General features: G+C 44.5%; 1 protein-coding gene across 3 annotated transcripts in view; it reads right to left on the reverse strand.

Annotated features, from left to right (window-relative positions):
- Positions 1 to 18,193, reverse strand: part of LOC122802531 (cytochrome c oxidase assembly factor 5) — a 255,614-nt gene that overhangs the window by 95,623 nt on the left and 141,798 nt on the right. The gene's annotated exons all lie outside the window — the stretch shown is intronic.

Raw genomic sequence — 18,193 nt, forward strand, 5'->3', positions numbered from 1 at the left:
CCAAATCTGTCAAGGCCAACAGGGGGCAATGAGGATTAATTTGCCCTTCAAATGAGATGGTTTCTGTAGGACTTTAGGAATTAAGGGGGTTGGAGGATAAGCATAGGAGACCTTGTGGCCAATCATGAAGGAAAGCGTCTGTCAGTGACTCTCCCGGCTGGGAGATTAGGCTGAAGAACCTGTGGCACTTATTGTTCAGGGGGATGAAAAAGATCGAAGCACAGCTGGCCCCATTGGTGGAAAATCCTTTCCATCTCTTTTGTGTTGACAGACCACTCGTGCGGTAATAAGATGGATCTGCTCTACTTGTCTGCTATCACATCGGGCACCCGTAGTGTGTGTGCTGCCATCAGAAAACAATTTGAAGATAATTGCCCATTGCCACACTCTCAGAGCTTCTTGACAAGGGGTAAGATGTGGTCCCTCCCTGTTTGTTGATGTACCATACATGAGACATGTCTGTTTGGATTGCACCAGTCCCTGAAGGGAGAGTCTTGGAACATCCGCAATGCTATAAGTACTACTCTCATCTCCAGCACACTGATATGCAAGTTGGCCTCTTTGGGTGACCATGTACCTTGAACAGTCTTCCCCAAGAAATGCTCCCCCTCCTCCGATTTGGAAGGTGTCTGTGGTCACTACAGCCTTGGGCTGAGGAAGGATAAAAGGACGGCCTTGTACAAGTTGCTCCAAGTGAATCCACCACCAAGGGAAATGCGGGTGGACCACTGGGTTGCCAATATCCACCGCAGAATTCTCATATGGTACCTTGCAAGTGGAGCAGAAGTATCATCGCCTACATGGATCCTACTTGGTGGGCTGGTGTGGATGAACTCTGAATTACCTTGGTGACTTGGAAATGTATAGCTTAAATCTTCAGCAAGGGCAGAGAGGCTGTCATTGATGTTGTGCTGAACGTGGCTCCTATGAATTCTATAGACCGAGAAGGTTGAAGATGAGATTTCTTGTGGTTGGTTATAACTCTCAGACTGAAACAAGTATGGAGTACGTAGTCTCATGCTGATATCAGCAGATGCTTGGTTGAGGCAGTAAGGAGCCAGTCATCTAGGTATGGAAACGCTCTGAATCTCTGCATTCTGAAGTGAGCTGCTACCACTGCCATGCATTTGGTAAACACCCTGGGGGCTGTGGTGAGTTCAAAGGGCAGTGCTCTGAACTGGTAGTGACTAGCTCCCAGCAGGAAGCAAAGATATCTCCTGGACCATCTGGTTCATTTTTATGCGATAGTCTGTATCCTGGAGATCTATTGACTAAACCATGACCATCCAGAACTTGGTCTGCTGAACTGATTTGTTTAGAGAGTGGAGGTCCAAAACTTGTCTCCGGTCCCCCTGTTTTCTTTGGCACTAAAAAGAATCTTGAGTAAGTTCCAGATTCTTTCTGGTCTGGGAGGGACCGCTTGGATGACTCTTAACAGCTTTTGTATTTCTAAAAACTGCTGCTTTCCTCTGACTGGGTGGAACATCAGGAATTCTGTTTTGTAACGGTGGTGGACGGATAAAAGGGATGACATAACCTCCAGAAATTATCCTCTACATCCAAGTATCTTTCATTAAATCTAGTCAGGCTCTCTGGTGTTGGGATAAATGACCCCTGTCTGTCTCCAAAGATGAGCAATTGAGCATCCATTCAGGAAAGCTCGTAGGACCTGTCAGAGAAAGAATCTCTGGAGCCCTGGTAATGTGGGCCATCTCTACCTTGTGGGCGTAGTCATCCATTGGAGTTTCCCTCTCTGCCTTGGGGAGAACTTGCTCCACATGTGTCATGGAAAGGACTTTGGGACTTCCTGAACCACATCTTTGACCACCTCACTGATTCCTGGAAAAAGTTCTTTGAGGAGTCAAAAAATGTACACCAATAACAGGCAAGGTCTTTCCATCTTTCTCTCACCTGGAGAGACTGTCCTTAAACTTGGAGCCAAACGACGAACTTCCATCAAAAGGAGCACTGAAAAAGGATGACTTGAAGGGCTCCATGAAATCACACAGGCACATCCAGGCATGCCTCAAAATGAATATGCCTGAACCCACCACTCATGAGGCTCCTTCGGGTACATGGGAAATGAGCCACATGGATAAGTTTGAAATGGACTGAAGGGTGGCCAACTGTGAAGCAATATTAGACTTTGGCTCTGCAGTACTAGTACCTGAGAGGGTGTTTGAGAGCTCCTTGATCGAATCCCTCTAATCTGGTGAAGTCTGCCAAGTAATTCATGGACCAGAAAGCAATGGTCGCTGATGCATACACTCACTTCCCGCATCTGTCCATCGTTCTGGACTACCTGTTAGGGGGATGAACAGAAGAACTCTGTTCCGCAAGTTTTTTGTTGGTAGCCGCCGCCATGATCATAGAATCCACTGGTACTCTCTTGCTCCAATATTCCCGATCCTTAGGTGGTGCCAGCATTCCATGTGGTCTCTTGGGGATCGGCTCTACAGGATTCGGTTCCTTCCACGCCTGCTGAGAAATCACATCAATGAGGCAATCAGCAGGCGGAGTTACCCTGGAGGTAGATGGACTAGCACTAAAAGCCTCCAGAAATAAGGATTCCTCCTGAGAAGGGTTGTGGGAAGACCAACCACCCCGCTAATTCAGGTTTGTAAAATGTTTCCAAAGGAGACATCACTGGGTGGTGATCTTAGAAACCCTTCTCCCTCATCAAAATCTGTATTCTTCCATGACCGACTTCTGAGGGGAGTCCAACTGCCACCTCTTGCGCTTCCTCTTCCTAGGGACTTCTTCTGTGGGATGTTCTGGAGAAGTATCAGAAGAAATTACTATGCCCTGTGGGACCACCTGGAGACTCTGCACTGGCAGTACTTGTGGAGTAAAACAGTGCAGCTCATGACACAAAAACACCTGAAAATAGAAGGAAGATCCAAGGGGGGAGGAACCATCTGTTCTCTAGAACAGAACACACACACTACCACTTTGAATGTAGAATGTCCCGGGGAGAAAGAAACCATCGCTCTGAGAGGGAGGACCTCTGAACCAACAGTTCCCTCCGAGCCAAAGACATGACATCTGAGCCAGAAGCTGGAGCTGAGCTATCAAATGCCAAGGCTCCAAGAGGCAAAGATGGCTCAGACAACTTCAGAGTCAACCCTAACCCCTTATTGGCAGAAAAAAGACAGAAAATACGATACGATCTGAGGAAGACAACAGTCGAAAGCGCTTATCGGATATCTTCAAGGGACAGTTTTGAACTTTTTTTATTTTTCATTTTATTTTCAAGTTGAAGTTTTATTCGTATTAAAGGACTACATTTTAATTGGAACACTTGCGGATTTCGTTGATTGGCCACCCTTGGGTGGATTTTCTGTCTTTTTTTCTGCCAATATTGACTGTTTTTGTGACACACCACCTTTAGCGTTTGGGAGTTTTTTATTTATTTATTTAACCCTAACCCCTTGGACTCAACAACAAAGCTTCAGGTCAGAGCCAGTGCTCTCACAGAAGACATCAGATCCAAAGAAAGAACTATCTTCAGATCTGAAACAGACAGCTCCATAGTTCTGAAACAGACAGCTCCAGAAGTCTTGGATCCAAGGGCTCTGTAACTGAAGGATGGATCGAAGAAGGAGCCAGAATTGGTGGGACTGTTTGAAAAGAGGCTTCCGGACCCACTGGGGTAGGTGTCGAGAGAACTCCCATCTGAAATTGTGTCAAGTGAATCTTTCTCATCACCCTGTCAACATCCACTTCAGTGAGACTTCTGGACAAATGGGAAGAGGCAATGGAGGGAAATTTGCATTGCTCCAGGAAGGGTGATGGCAGCCTAGAAGAAAACGGGTCCATGGATAATGCATACCTTGTCCTTGGTAAAGGTCCGTTGTCAGAAGTGGTTGGATCCAAAGACACGGATCTGATATCTGAAGCTGTGGGAGCCGAGCATTTCTGTATTGGATCCAAAGTTTTCTGAGTCTTCTTTGGCTCTGAGGATGGATCCAAGGAAGAGTGAAAATAAGTAGGATGCTCTGAAGGCCTCCTTTTTGTCATGGCTGAGGATTGACCTGCAGATAGTGTCTCTCCGAAGCCCAACTGAAGAAGGCCTTTGAGGATCACTTGGTTTCTTCTGCCAATGAGTGTTCTTGGGTTAAACACCTTACATATGGAGCATGAGGCCTACAAGTGCTCCAGACACAAGCAATAAATGCAAAGAACATGCGAGTCACACAGAGGAATCTTATGTCGGCATTTATTACATTTCTTGAAACCTGATGGTTTATCTGTCATAATTAACAAACACTGACTATCAAATACACAGTAGAACTTGTAGGAATAAACAGCACAACAGTAAAACAGTTTAACAGCAGTAATAGCAACAACTCATTGTTTTGGCAAGATAAAGGTAAAGAGAAAAGGAAAAAGAGAATTCCCAACAATGGTAATAAGAATTACTCAAAAGCACCTTGAAGAGAAAAAGAGAATGAACTAGCAGAAGAAAAAATAGCAACAATGGTAAGCGAAGAACTACCAATACTAAGTCAAGGTTAAAGGGAGGAAAATCTCTCAGAAGAAAAGACAAGAAACACAAAAATGAATACATTTATCATATCTTCCAAGAAATTGGACACTCAAGAGCTGCAGACTACATCCATTCATAATGGCAGCAAAAGAGATCTGGGGAATGAGGGAGAAGGTTGCATTATGGGTAAGGGAGGAGCTCAAGAGCTTGTAGTATCCACGAGCTGTGACACAGCCGCCAATCTGGATCAGAAAGTCTGAAACAAACCCATATACTGAGGAAGAATGAAAAAGTACAGTTGTGTACACTTACCATAAATGTAGGTGTTCAAGTGTATTCACTGTTGCAGTCATCACATTTGGGTTATCTGCCTGCAGGTAGCCCTCAGTCGGCCTGAATATCAGAGTCTTGGGATTTCTGCGTTTGATGCTGTCGTTTCTTCCTTGACGTCGGGGTATAAAACATGCAGCCAATGCCATTACATCAGTTTTTCTTGCCCCAGATGTGAGGAACCCCCCACAATAGGAAGCAATTACATGGTGTGGAATACCCCCAGTAGACAGTAATACCCATGTTATAAGATATGGCCAAACAAAGAAGAATAGGAAGTAGTACAGTAAGTCAGGGGGCTGGAGGAAGGGTAACCAGGACCGAAACAGCGAATACACTCGAACATCTACATTTATGGTAAGTGTGCACAACTGCACTATGTTCTTCGTGTTTCACTGTTGCAGTCATCACATTTGGGTTGATTCCCAAAGCTGAGGATGGGTGGAGGCAGTCAAGAAGCATTAGAGCTGGCAAGCAAGCCCTGTAAGACTGCTGTGGCAAAACCAGCTCTGGATTTGGAAAAGATAGGTAAGTGGTAATGCTTGGTGAAGGTATGTACAGAGCTCCAGGTTGCAGCTTCCAGGATGTCCCTGGTATGGATTCCCCTGAGAAATGCTGTAAAGGTTGAAGTAGCCCTAGTGGAATGTGTTCTGATCCCCTGTGAGGTAGGTTTCCCATGGTGCTTGTAGCAGAAATGGATGCAGTGTGCTATTCATTTAGAAATGGTTTGCTTTGAAATGGCCTTGCCCTCTGCCCCTGTAGCAAAGCTGACTAGCAGCTGGTCAGATTTTCTGAAATGTTTAGTTCTGTCCAGATAGAACCTAAGCTGCCTGTGCACGTCCAGGGAGTGCAGGATCCTTTCCCCTTTATTCGGAGGATTAGGGAAAAAGGTTGGCAAATGAATGGATTGGTTTAAAGCCACACTAGATACCACCTTGGGCATAAATGAAGGGTCAGTCCTGAGGGAAACCCTGTCCGTATGGAAGATAATGAAGGGTTCCACGGCCATAAGGGCCTGCAATTCAGACATTCTTCTTGCTGAAGTGATGGCTAGAAGTAAAGCTGTTTTCCAGGAGAGGCATTTTAACTCTGCTGAAGCAGCAGGTTGAAAGGGTGGAAGCGTGAGTTTTTCCAATACAAAGTTAAGGCTCCAGGCTGGAGTAGGAGCTCTCCCGGGGGGTCTTAAATTTTTGGCTCCTCTCAGGAAAGTACAGTTTTGTACCTACCATAAATGTAGATGTTCGAAGATCCACATTGCTGCAGTCCTAACACTTGGGTAGTCCGCTGTCCCTCGGTCGGCCCGAATATCAGAGTATAAGGCTGACGTCGGTCAAGGCGCATTTGACTGACATCAGAACGTCAGGGTACAAATGCGCATGACCGACGTCATATCCTCAGTCTTTTCTTGCCCCAGATGTCAGAAGACCCTAAAAAGAAAGGTGCAAACCCATAGACAACAACTAAACAACCAACCAGCCTAATACCAAAAATATGTACAAAATATACAATATATACAATATACACAATATACCTCAGATGGATAACCCAACCCACACAACCACCTCAAACTACAGAGGGGAAGGAGAGAGGGTAAATTGGACTGCAGCAATGTGGATCTTCGAACATCTACATTTATGGTAGGTACAAAACTGTACTATGTTCTTCATCTCACATTGCTGCAGTCCTAACACTTGGGTAGAATCCCAAAGCAGAGGTAAGGGAGGATGGCTAAACTATAATGAAGCAGGAGCTGCCAAAATGCCCTGCAACACAGCAGTGGCAAAACCAGCCCTGGATTTAGAGTACAGTGGAAGGTGGTAATGCCTAGAAAAGGTATGCACTGAACTCCAAGTGGCTGCCTCCAAAATATCCTTAGTTGCCACCCCCCTCAAAAAAGCTGTTGAAGTGGCAGTAGCCCTAGTGGAATGAGGCCTAATCCCAGCTGGAATCTCTTTGCCATGATGGGAATAACAGAAAGCAATGCAAAATCCAATCCACTTAGAAATAGTTTGTTTTGACACGGGCTTGCCCTGAGAGCACAAAGCAAAAGAAACTAATAACTGCTGAGATTGTCTGAACCCTTTAGTTCTGTCCAAATAATATCGCAACTGCCTGTGTACGTCTAAAGTGTGCAAAATCTTTTCCCCTTTATTTTGGGGATTTGCATAAAAAGTAGGCAAATGAATAGTTTGGTTTAAAGCCACACTAGAAACCACTTTAGGCATAAAGGAAGGATTAGTACGTAAAGATACCCTATCCTTATGGAAAATTAAGAAAGGCTCAACTGCCATAAGGGCCTGCAATTCAGAAACCCTTCTTGCAGAGGTAATGGCCAACAAAAACGCAGTCTTCCATGACAAATATTTCAATTCAGCAGTAGCTGCAGGCTCAAAAGGTTGTAGAGTGAGTTTCTCCAACACAAAATTGAGATCCCAAGCAGGAGTAGGAGCCCTTCGTGGGGGTCTTATATTCTTTGCCCCTCTAAGAAATTGCTTGAACAAAGGATGAGAAAACAATGGTGGGTCACAGTCGTAGTGAGCTGAAATTGCTGCAGCATGAATCTTAATAGAAGAGAAGGACAAACCTTTGTCCAATAACTCAGTAAGATATTGAAGAGCCACACTTAAATCAGGCTCAGAAACATCCAAATCCTTAGCTGCACTCCAAAACAAAAATCTCTTCCATTTATCTGCGTACACTTTCCTTGTACTAGGCCTTCTAGCTTCCAAAATCACATTCAAAACTTGTTGTGGAAGTTGAGACCCTCTATGGTTTAAAACAGAATATGCCAGGCTGTTAGGTGAAGAGAGTGAAGTTTGACATTGAGCAAATGACTGTCCTCCTGGGACAACAGATGTGGAATCAAAGGCAAAGGCCATGGAGGTTTCCGTACTAGACTTCTCAGTAATGGGTACCAGTGCTGTCGAGGCCAATCTGGAGCTATCAAAATCATCCTTGGCTTGTCCTGTCTGACCTTCAGAAGTACCTTTGGGAGGAGAGGCAGAGGTGGAAAGGCATACACATGAAGATTTTTCCAACTGAAAGAAAGAGCATCCACTTTCCAAGCTGTGGGATGAAACCTCTTCGTGCAAAACTTTGGCAGCTGGTGGTTTAGTGGAGAAGCGAACAGATCTATGTCTGGAGTTCCCCAGGACACTGTCAATTTCTGAAATACATGAAGATCCAGTTTCCACTCGTGGGGATCCATGATTTGTCTGCTTAACACATCTGCTAAGGAGTTCTGTGCTCCCGCAGAAACCTTGCCTGAAGACTTAGTTGTAAACTGAGAGCAGTCTCCCACAAAATCATTGCTTGCCTGCATAGAGGATAAGAATGTGTTCCCCTTGCTTGTTGATGTACCACATGACAGTTGTGTTGTCTGTTAGAATCAACACCTGCCCTGGAAGAAGTAAATCCTTGAAAGCTATTAATGCAAACTGGACTGCTAACATCTCCTTCAAGTTGATATGTAGATGCTGTAGTCTGACAGGCCACTTGTCTTGTATCCACTTTCCGTTTAGATGAGCTCCCAAGCTTTGTCTGAGGCATCTGTCGTTAAAATTTGACTCGCCTCTGGCCGGGTCACAGAGAGTCCCTTGTTTAGGTGACATTCCTGAGCCCACCACAAAAATTCCTTTTGAATGCAAGGTATTATTTGAATGACAGTGTCCAGATCCTGGCAGTGCTGTGTCCATACATTTTGAGATACCATTGCAACTTCCTCATATGCAGTTTGGCATTGGGAAGCACCAGAATACAAGATGCCATGAACCCTAAGGCTTGAAGGACTGTCCTTGCAGTCAGCCCGGACTGAAGAGATAGATGATGGAAGTAAAGGGAAAGATTCTTTTGTTTGTCCGGGGTTAGAAAGGCCATCTGGGATGCTGTATTCAGTCTTACACCCAGAAAGCACATGTCTTGAGAGGGTACTAGACTGGACTTTATTTCGCTCACAGAATACCCCAGGCATCTTAGCACTGCTATCACATATTCCAAATGACGAAGAAGCTCGTCCCTTCCTTGAGCCAGAATCAGGCAATCGTCCAAATAAGGATAGATTTGTATTCCTTTTAGCCTGAAGAAAGCTATCACTGGAGCCAGAACTTTGTAAATACTCTGGGCGCAGTAGATAAGCCAAAGGGCAATGCAGAGAACTGATAGTGAGAAGTCCCAGTCCAAACGCAGATACTTCCTGCAACTTAGCCTGATAGGAACATGAAGGTAAGCCTCCTTGAGATCCAAAGTTACCATCCAGTGATCCTTGCCCAGCAGAGGTAAAAGCTGTTGTAACGTCAACATTTTGAACTTGGGAATGTCCAGATAAGTGTTGAGGATAGATAAATCCAAAATTGGTCTCCACGTGTTCCCCTTTTTTGGTACAAGGAACAGGCGAGAATAAAATCCTAGGCCCCTTTCTGGCATAGGAACCGGCTGTATGGCCCCTATTTGGAGTAACAGAGAAATTTGCTTGTGAGCCTCTATTCTTTGTTGAGGAGGAATGTCTGGCATGCCTTTGAAAGGAGGCAAGGTATGGAAATAAAACCTGTAACCGTGATGTATGATATCCAATACCCATCTGTCTTGGGTAATCAAACTCCAATTTTCATTGAAAAGTGCCAACCTTCCTCCCAAAGGTGCTGCCAGGCGAGAAGGTTCTGGCAGCTGAAAAGGTAGGTCATTGGGTCTGTTTACGAAAGGACTGACCCCTGCCCTCACCCGAAGACTGTGCAGGAGAACTCCCTGTTCTAGGCCTGAAAGAGCCCTGACCTCTGCCCCTGCCACGCCTAGATCTACCCCTAGACTGGGAATCATAAGAAGGATACGTCCACCCCTTAGTAGGCCAATTTCTACTAAACTTTGGAGGCTGAACCTGCAAAAATCTTTAACAGTCTGCATAGACTTAGCCTCGCCTTCCATTTTCTTTAAAACTGCCTCAACAGGAGAACCAAACAAGACATCAGATTGCAAAGGGGCATCCAAAATCCTAGTTTTAACATGGTCAGATAAATTTTGATCCCTCAGCCAGGCATGCCTGCGAAGAACTGACCCAGTGGCAGCCACCCTAGACGAGGCCTGTACAGCATCAAAACCACATTGCAAAGAATGCTTACCCACCTGTTCAGAAACATGCACTAAATCTTGTAACTCTTTACAATCAATACCTTCCGCCAGAGCATCAACCTTAGATTTCAACTGTGAAAGGAGATAATTTTGATATTTCAACATGTGAAACTGGCAATTCAAAGCTCTCATGGCTAGAGTGGAAGAAGTATAAACTTTCTTTCCCCATCTATCCAAGGCCCTGGCCTCTTTATCTGCAGGAACCGGATTCTTGACAACAGAAGCCTTAACACCCTTAGGCCCCTGGCTAACAGTTTCTGGGTCTGCCCTAGGACTAAGATACTTATGAGCTTCAGGCACCCTGTAGTACCTATCTGGTTTAACAGGAGCAGGAGGCAAAGAATCAGGATTAAGAGAAGCCTCTGCAAACACATCTTCCACCACATTCAGAACAGGAGGTATAGCCAAAGGCCTATGCTGGGGTAAAAACAAAAATTCCCTAAGCCTTTTCCTGGAGTCAGAGAAGTCCTGACCTTCCCATTTAAAATGCTCTCTCATGGAGTGAAGGGTCTCTGAAAAAGAAAAATCCTCAGGAGGAGAAGCAGAAGGAGTAGAATCATCCCCATCAGAATCAGAATAATGAGAATACTCCTGCAAGTCTTCAGCCGAAGACTCAGACACATCCGAAGCATGCTCATAATCCCCCAACACTGGTTCCATCCTAGGCCTCTTATCAGGAGGGGGCATAGAGCCTCTAATTAAAGTAATTAAATCTTCTGCCATTTTAAGCATGTGCTTCTTGGGCACAGAACCTGAAGAACTAGGAGTGACACCCACAGAAGCTAAACTAGACCTGCCTCTAGGAGAAGCCTTGGAAGCAAAAAGAGAGGGCCTAGACACCTTAGGAAGGGAGGGGAGTAAAGTTATCTGAGAAGCCCCTACAGCCTGACCTGCCTCCTGGGAGGCCACATCCTGTAAAACCAAAGTTTCTCCCTGGGACTCCAGAGAGGCCTCCGTTGGAACCACCGGTTCCACTGACGCCTCTAAAGAACCGGCGTCCGGTTCGGACGACTCCTCTAACCTAGGTTTAACTGCCTTGTCCTTGCGCTTCTTTGAGGAAGCCGGCGTCGGAGCATCCGACGGCATATTGTAATTGCACCGCTTCCCAAAGACCAACCTGGCACAATCCAACCTTCGCTTTATAGTGCGTTTATTGAACCTAGCACAAAAGCGACACCCAACAACGTCGTGCTCAGGTCCCAAACAAGGTATACACAAATTATGGTAATCCCTATGCGGTATCTGTTTCCCACAAGAAATACAGTTATTCACTTTTTCTGACATCCGGTAAACCAGTGAGGCAAGAAAAAACCAAAATATTCCCCAACGGGGTACTTAACCAACTCTGACTTCGGTCTGAAACTCCGAATTCGAAAAATTTCAGAACGCCGAACGGCACTTGCAACACTGCTTCTGCATCGGACCATGCGGCAAAAAAGACTGAGGATATGACGTCGGTCATGCGCATTTGTATCCTGACGTTCTGATGTCAGTCAAATGCGCCTTGACCGACGTCAGCCTTATACTCTGATATTCGGGCCGACCGAGGGACAGCGGACTACCCAAGTGTTAGGACTGCAGCAATGTGAGATGAATAACATCTGTTTGACCAGAGGATGGGACAAGAGGGGTGGCTCAATATTATAATGATCTGAAATGGCAGAGGCATGAAACTTAATTGAAGAGAAGGATAGGCCTTTGTGGAGCATTTCTGTTAAGTAATCTAGTATATGAGGTAAGCTGGGCACAGTTGTGTCCATTCCTTGAGACTGGCTCCAAGAGCAGTATCTATTCCACTTTTTTGAATAGGTTTTTCTAGTACTAGGCCTCCTTGCCTCAAGGATGACATCCAGCACCTGTCTACTGAGGATTCCTGGTGATGACTTCAGGGGATGAGCCAGGCTGCTAGGTTCAGGGTTTGTAGCTGAGGATGCAAAATCTGGCCCTCCTGCTGGGACAGCAGGGATGGGGGGTCTGAGGCAGGTACCATGGTAGCAGCACTGTCAGACTGCGCAAAAGTGGGTACCAGTGATGGCATGGCCAGTCTGGTGCAATCAGGATGGTCCTTGGCTTGTCCTGTTTGATCTTTAGTAGAACCTTCGAGAAGAGGGGTAGAGGGGGAAAGGCATAGATTGAGAGGTTTTCACATGTAAAGGACAGAGAATCCACTTTCCATGCTTGGCTATGGGGAGTTCTGGTGCAATATTTGCACAATTGATAGTTCTGAGGGGAAGCAAAAAGGTCCACCTCTGGTGCCTCCCACCTGTGAATCAGAAGCTTGAATGATTTGGGTTCCAGTTTCCACTCATGTGGGTCAATAAGATTTCTGCTCAAGTTGTCTGCCAGTGAATTTAATTTGCCTGGCAGGAATTGAGCTTGCAGGTGTACTTGATTGCTCAAGGCTGTGCTCCACAGGGCCATGGCTAACCTGCAGAGTGGGAAGGAATGGGTTCCCCCCTGCTTATGTACCACATAACTGTGGTGTTGTCGGTCCTTATCAATAGTTGTCCTGGAAGAATAAGGCCTTTGAAGGCTGTCAGAGCATTCTGTACAGCTAACAATTCTTTTTGATTGATACGCATGTGCTTTTGTTTTGGGCTCCATTTGCCTTGAACACAGTGCTGTGCCATGTGAGCCCCCCCATGCATAGTCTGATGCGTCTGTTAGGATTTGGGCAGCAGGGGGTTGAGTGAAAGGGAGTCCTTTGTTGTAGTAGCAGGTTTCTGCCCACCAAGGGAACTCTGCCCTTAGGCAGGGAATGAAAGGAATCATTGCTTCCAGGTCCTGAGAATGTTGACACCAGAGACTTTTTTAAGTACCACTGAAGTTTCCTCATATGCAGTCTTGCATATGGAATTAGCAGAGTGCAAGAGGCCATGAACCCTAGGGCTTGCAGATAGCTGGGTTCTGGTGGCCAATAGTTTGAAGTAGCTCATCAAATAAATTTGTTTTTCTGGAGTGAGGAATGCCATCTGGGAAGCTGTGTTCAAGCTGGCTCCCAGGAATACAATCTGTTGGCTGGGTCCCTGATGTGATTTCTTTTCATTGATGGTGTACCCCAGTGAAGTTAGAAGTCTCTTTACAAATGTCAGGTGCTGGAGTAGCAATTCCTGACTGTCCACCTGAACCAGGCAATCGTCCCAGTATGGGTAAATTAGAATTTTTCTCTGCCTGCAATATGCAGTGGCTGGAGCTAGGCATTTTGTGAATACCCTGGGCGCAGTAGATAAGCCAAAGGGAAGTGCAGAGAACTTATGGGATGTGTAGATAAGCTTCTTTTAAGTCTAGGGTGGCTAGCCAGGAGTCCTTGGCTAGCATAGGAAACAGCTGTTGGAGAGTAAGCATTTTGAACCCTGGGACCACCAGGAAGGTGTTGAGGATAGACAGATACAGGATAGGGCGTCAAGAATTTTCTTTTCTAGGTACCAGAAACAAGTCTGGGGTAAAAACCTTGTCCCCTTTGCTCTGCTGGGACAGGTTGAATAGTCTTGACACTGAGAAGAGAAAGTACTTGCTTTTGGGCATCTGCCCACTGGTTTGGGGGGGAGGTCTGACCATCCGTTTGGGGTTGGCAGTGAGTGGAAGTAGAACCTGTATCCCTGGGATACAATGTTCAAGACCAATCTGTCCTGGGTGATGCACTCCCAGTTTTTTGCATGCTGGACAAGTTTTCCTCCTAAGGTTGCAAGTACTTGGGCAAGGATTGGAAGAGTTAAGGATAAGTCATTGCGAGATTTTACCCTAGGACACTGGCTTTCTACTCCCTGTTTTAGAAGTGGGAGCACTCCATTGCTTAGATCTGTGCATACCCTGAGACTGTAATCTTGGTGGTCTGCTGCCCCTGGGTTTGGACTGAGAAGGTCTGGGAGGGACTGGAAAGGACCACTTTTTAGAAGGCCAATGCCTACTGAATCTAGGTGGCTGTACCTGTAGGAAATCTTTAACAGTTTGCATAAATTTAGCTTTTTCCTCCATCCTTTTGAGGACTTCTGCTTTATTGCCAAACAGGTGTTCTTGGTTTAATGGTGCATCTAATAATTTTGCTTTGACATGGTCTGGCAAGATTTGTTCCTTAAGCCAAGCATGCCTTCTAAGAACAGACCCAGTGACAGCAGCCCTGCAAGATGCTTCTAAGGCATCAAAACCACACTGCAAAGTATGTTTTCCAACTTAGTTAGCAGAATGCATTAACTCTTGTAAATCTTTATGTTCTGCACAATCAGGAATCAACATCATTTTCTGTTTAATTAGCTCCATAGTATGTTAAGTCCTGATGGCAAGTGTAGCAGAGGTATACACCTTCTTACCCCATCTGTCTAAAGCCCTAGAATGCCTGTCTGAAGGGGTATGGTTTTTGGCTGTTGTAGCCTTAATGCCTTAAGGTCTCTGGGAAATGGTCTCTGGATCCACAGTAGGATTCTTAAAGAGGAATTTGAGGGAGTCAGGTACTCTGTAGTACCGGTCAGGTTTCCTGGGAGCTGGAGGCTAAGTGTCAGGGGTAATGCTGGATTCCAAGAAGACATCATCTACAATTTCCAGAACAGGAGGGATAGCTAGAGGCCTGTGTTGAGGCAAGTTTAAAAATTCCCCGAGTCTCTTTTTGGACTGTGGGTAGTCCTGGCACTCCCAGCAAAAATGCTCTCTAAGGGTATGCAGCGTTTCACCAAAAGAAAAATCTTCTGGTGGGGAAGCAGAGGGAATGGAATCCTCTGCATCAGAAGCCCCATAAGAAGGATCAGAGTTAACAGATTCATGATCTGAAGAATCAGAAGGAAAATCAGTTCTTGGTGTTTTTGAGGGGGAAGGCTTGCTTCCCCTAATTAAAGTAACAAGGTCATCAGCCATTCTAAGCATTTGTTTCTGAGGCAAGTGGGCCTGAGAATGCGCTTTGGCCGTCGGTTTCCTTGGTGTAGTGCGAACTCTGGGCCTGAGAAATTCGGTATTTTTGGTTTGAAATGAAGTTGTCGGTTTAATATGAAAATCGGAAGGCCTGAATACACCCTCAGAAGCCGGTGCTTGCACAGCAGCTCCAGACCCATCCAAGGTAGAGACATCCGCAGGTTCCATAGTTGAAAAAGCATCTCGCAGCATACCAGACTCCGAATGGGTCACAGTAGAGGCCTGTGAATCTGTAGAAGCGGGCATCAGTGCCTTAAAAAGAAAGTGCCTTACTGAGTACCGGTGAACTGGCGACTAGCTTAACAGAAGCATCGTTGGCAGTTTTGGACCTATGCGGTCTGTCTCCGTCTTTATCCTTACATTTTTTCAGAAGATCCGTAGTTGGATGGCTTATTGAAACCATTTTGGAATACGGAGAACAAGATCGAAAGAATTTAGCGACAAAAATAGCCCGACGAATAGTTCAGGAGTTGAACAAGGTACAAAACCGACAGCGGGGAACGTCATGGTCTGGGCCTAAACAGGTGATGCAGTAAGAATGAAAATCTCTGTGAGGTATTTGCTTTCCACAGGCATGACAATTATTAACTTTTTCTGACATCGGTTAGAGGAAGAAAAAAGGATCCCCAACGGGGGTACTTTTAGAAGACTTCAGGTCTGAAACTCGAAAAACGAAAATTTCAAGAGGCGGCCGTCCAGCATTTGCGAACTACTTCTGCTTCGGACACTGCACATCAAGAAAAGCTGAAGTAATGGCGTCGGCTGCATGTTTTATACCCCTGACGTCATGGAAGAAGCGACAACATCCGACGCAGAAATCCGAAGACACTGATACTCAGGCCGACTGAGGGCTACCTGCAGGCAGATTAACCCAAATGTGATGACTGCAACAGTGAAACACAAAGAACATCTGACTGCATCAGATGTCTGCTTTAGATATGCTGACAGCCACCTGTAGCATACCTTCCAATTTGTCAGAAGCTGAAAAATGCAAATACCACAGTGCTCTCTGTAATTTGCATCAATTAGGCTTTTATCACATTTCATGCTGCAGCTACAAGCTGTTTGTAGACAAGACTAGCATCAGCTGCCTGGTGGCCAATATGGCCCTCATACAGTCTCATCCAATGTAATCTGTTAGCTATATGAATTAACCAGGGGGAGGGGCAGTGGGGACCACTCCCAAGCTTACCAGAGAAAGGAGTAGCTAAGAATGATACATGGAGTTTAGAAACTTCACAATGACAGCCATTTGAGTCTACATATATTCTTGGTGACTTTCTGTATGCATGAATTGTTCACGCCGGCTTGACTGTTTGATGCAATAATGCACTGCGGGGTTTGAATAAAGAGAGTATTTAAATACAAACAGCACTAGTATAAATGCAGCAATGGTTTGTGACTTTTATTGTTCAAACTCCAAATGTACTGAGCAAAATATAATGCCCATGGCTTTTTTGTTGCAGACAATTAACAGAGCTTTAACTAAACACACAAGGATGAACATATGCATAGGGTGCGTGCGGGAGTGTGTTACGTATGTATGAACACACAGCAAAGAATAGCCACTTTATTGCTACTGCACTTGTATAGCTATACTTTGGCCAATATATATCAGGCAGTCACTATAATGAAGAGTTACTTTCTACCCTTTTTTTTTTTTTTTTTTAGAGGTAGATGTCCCATGAGACACAAGGTTTCACAAAAAAGTTACATAGCTTCATTTGTAATACATTTTACATACCCTTCAGCACAAAATAACTGAAAATGTAGTTCCCTGTACCTTTCTCCAAATACTAAAGAAAGCTGAGCACACATTTTAATATGAAAATGATTTATATTTTTACAAAGGAAAAACTGAATTAAGCAGTCACTACAGATTACAAAAAACAATATTGTAGGAATAGGTTGTGATTGTTATTTTTGCATGAAAGAGCTGTCTAAATTAGGCAGGTGGTACAAGGACTGTATTAAGTTAGTTTGCTGCCACCTAGTGGACTTCTAAACTGCAGTAACTTATGTTCTCAAGTTTGAAAGTGGCAAATTTCTCCCTTATCACTGACAAGTGTCCTGGTGTTACTATATATTATTTAACTTGGGGGGACAGCTCCCCACAATAACTTGCTTTTTAGTTTGCTATCTTTCAATGTAGTGCTTTTTTCCCCTTTTGGATTCCTTTAATCTGTTTACATTAATTAAATCAGTCTGCATGACTTTTATTTTTTATTTTTATTTTACATTTGTTAACCGGGCTAGTCTGGCTGGATACATGTCCATTTTCAGCAGAGGCCCGAGGAGAAAAGCTCCACTAAAATACTATAATTTTACAGTTTAAAAAAGATACAGTTAGTAAAAATATTAAATGAAAAAAATAGCAATAACAATCGATCAAACAGTAACACAAGCAAAGTCCTAACAAAAAGAAAAGTAAGGTAAAATAGATTGTACAGTATTGCTAGGCTTGAGTGGACTAATAGAAGTGTGTATTCTACAGAGGGTGAGGAGGAAAGCTCATTTATCATACAAGAGAGTTTACAATTTAACGGGCACACTAGAAAGGGAGAGAAACAAAGCTTGGGTAAATGCAAGATAGAATTAAGTATACAAGTTAGTTGAGAGAACAAGTAGTGTATAAGTTATCAGTCAGGATTTGTGCAAGGGCATAGCCAGTGATTTTGTAAGTGATTTCTAATCTGTTTTTTGAATAGGTAACATGAGGCTAGTGAGGTCAGTCCAGTGGGAAGTTTGTTCCATTGTGATCCGATAGTGTTTGCAAATAAGGAGTCTCCTGCTTTATTGTGGGATTTTATAGTAGCTACTAGGAGTTTGTTGGCTGAGCAGTGAAGTGAGATTTGTATAAGGTGTGATAAGATTGTTAAGTATAGGTATGTTGGAGGGGTAATGTAGAATTTTAAAAGTGAGGACTAATTGTTGCAGGAGTATAAGATTTGGAAGTTCTAGCCAGTTGAGTTTCTTTAAGTTATGACAGTGATGAGTACGGAATGGAGAGCCGGTAGCAAATCTGGCAATGCTATGGTAAGCTAAGTTAAGTTTCTGAAGGTTAGCTTTAGAAATGTTAATAAAGGAGGAGGAGGCATACAGTAGTGTGGAGATGAGGTGAGTTTGGGCAAGAGATACTCGGGATGTGGCGGTAAGAAAGGGCTTAAGTCTGTAAAGGGCTCCTATCTTTTTATTTACTGTCTTGATAGTTAAATCAATGTGATAGTCAAAGTTAAGCTGATTGTCTATGGTGACACCTAGCAGCTTTGTGCTATAGTCGGGTTTGATGATAGTGCCATTGCTGGACACAATGGAAAAGGTGATTGGGATAGATTTAAGGGTTGGGGTGAAGAG

This window comes from Protopterus annectens, chromosome 5.part0 (assembly GCF_019279795.1).
Source record: "Protopterus annectens isolate FY-2018-M chromosome 5.part0, PAN1.0, whole genome shotgun sequence".
In the NCBI taxonomy this organism is placed as follows: domain Eukaryota; kingdom Metazoa; phylum Chordata; order Ceratodontiformes; family Protopteridae; genus Protopterus; species Protopterus annectens.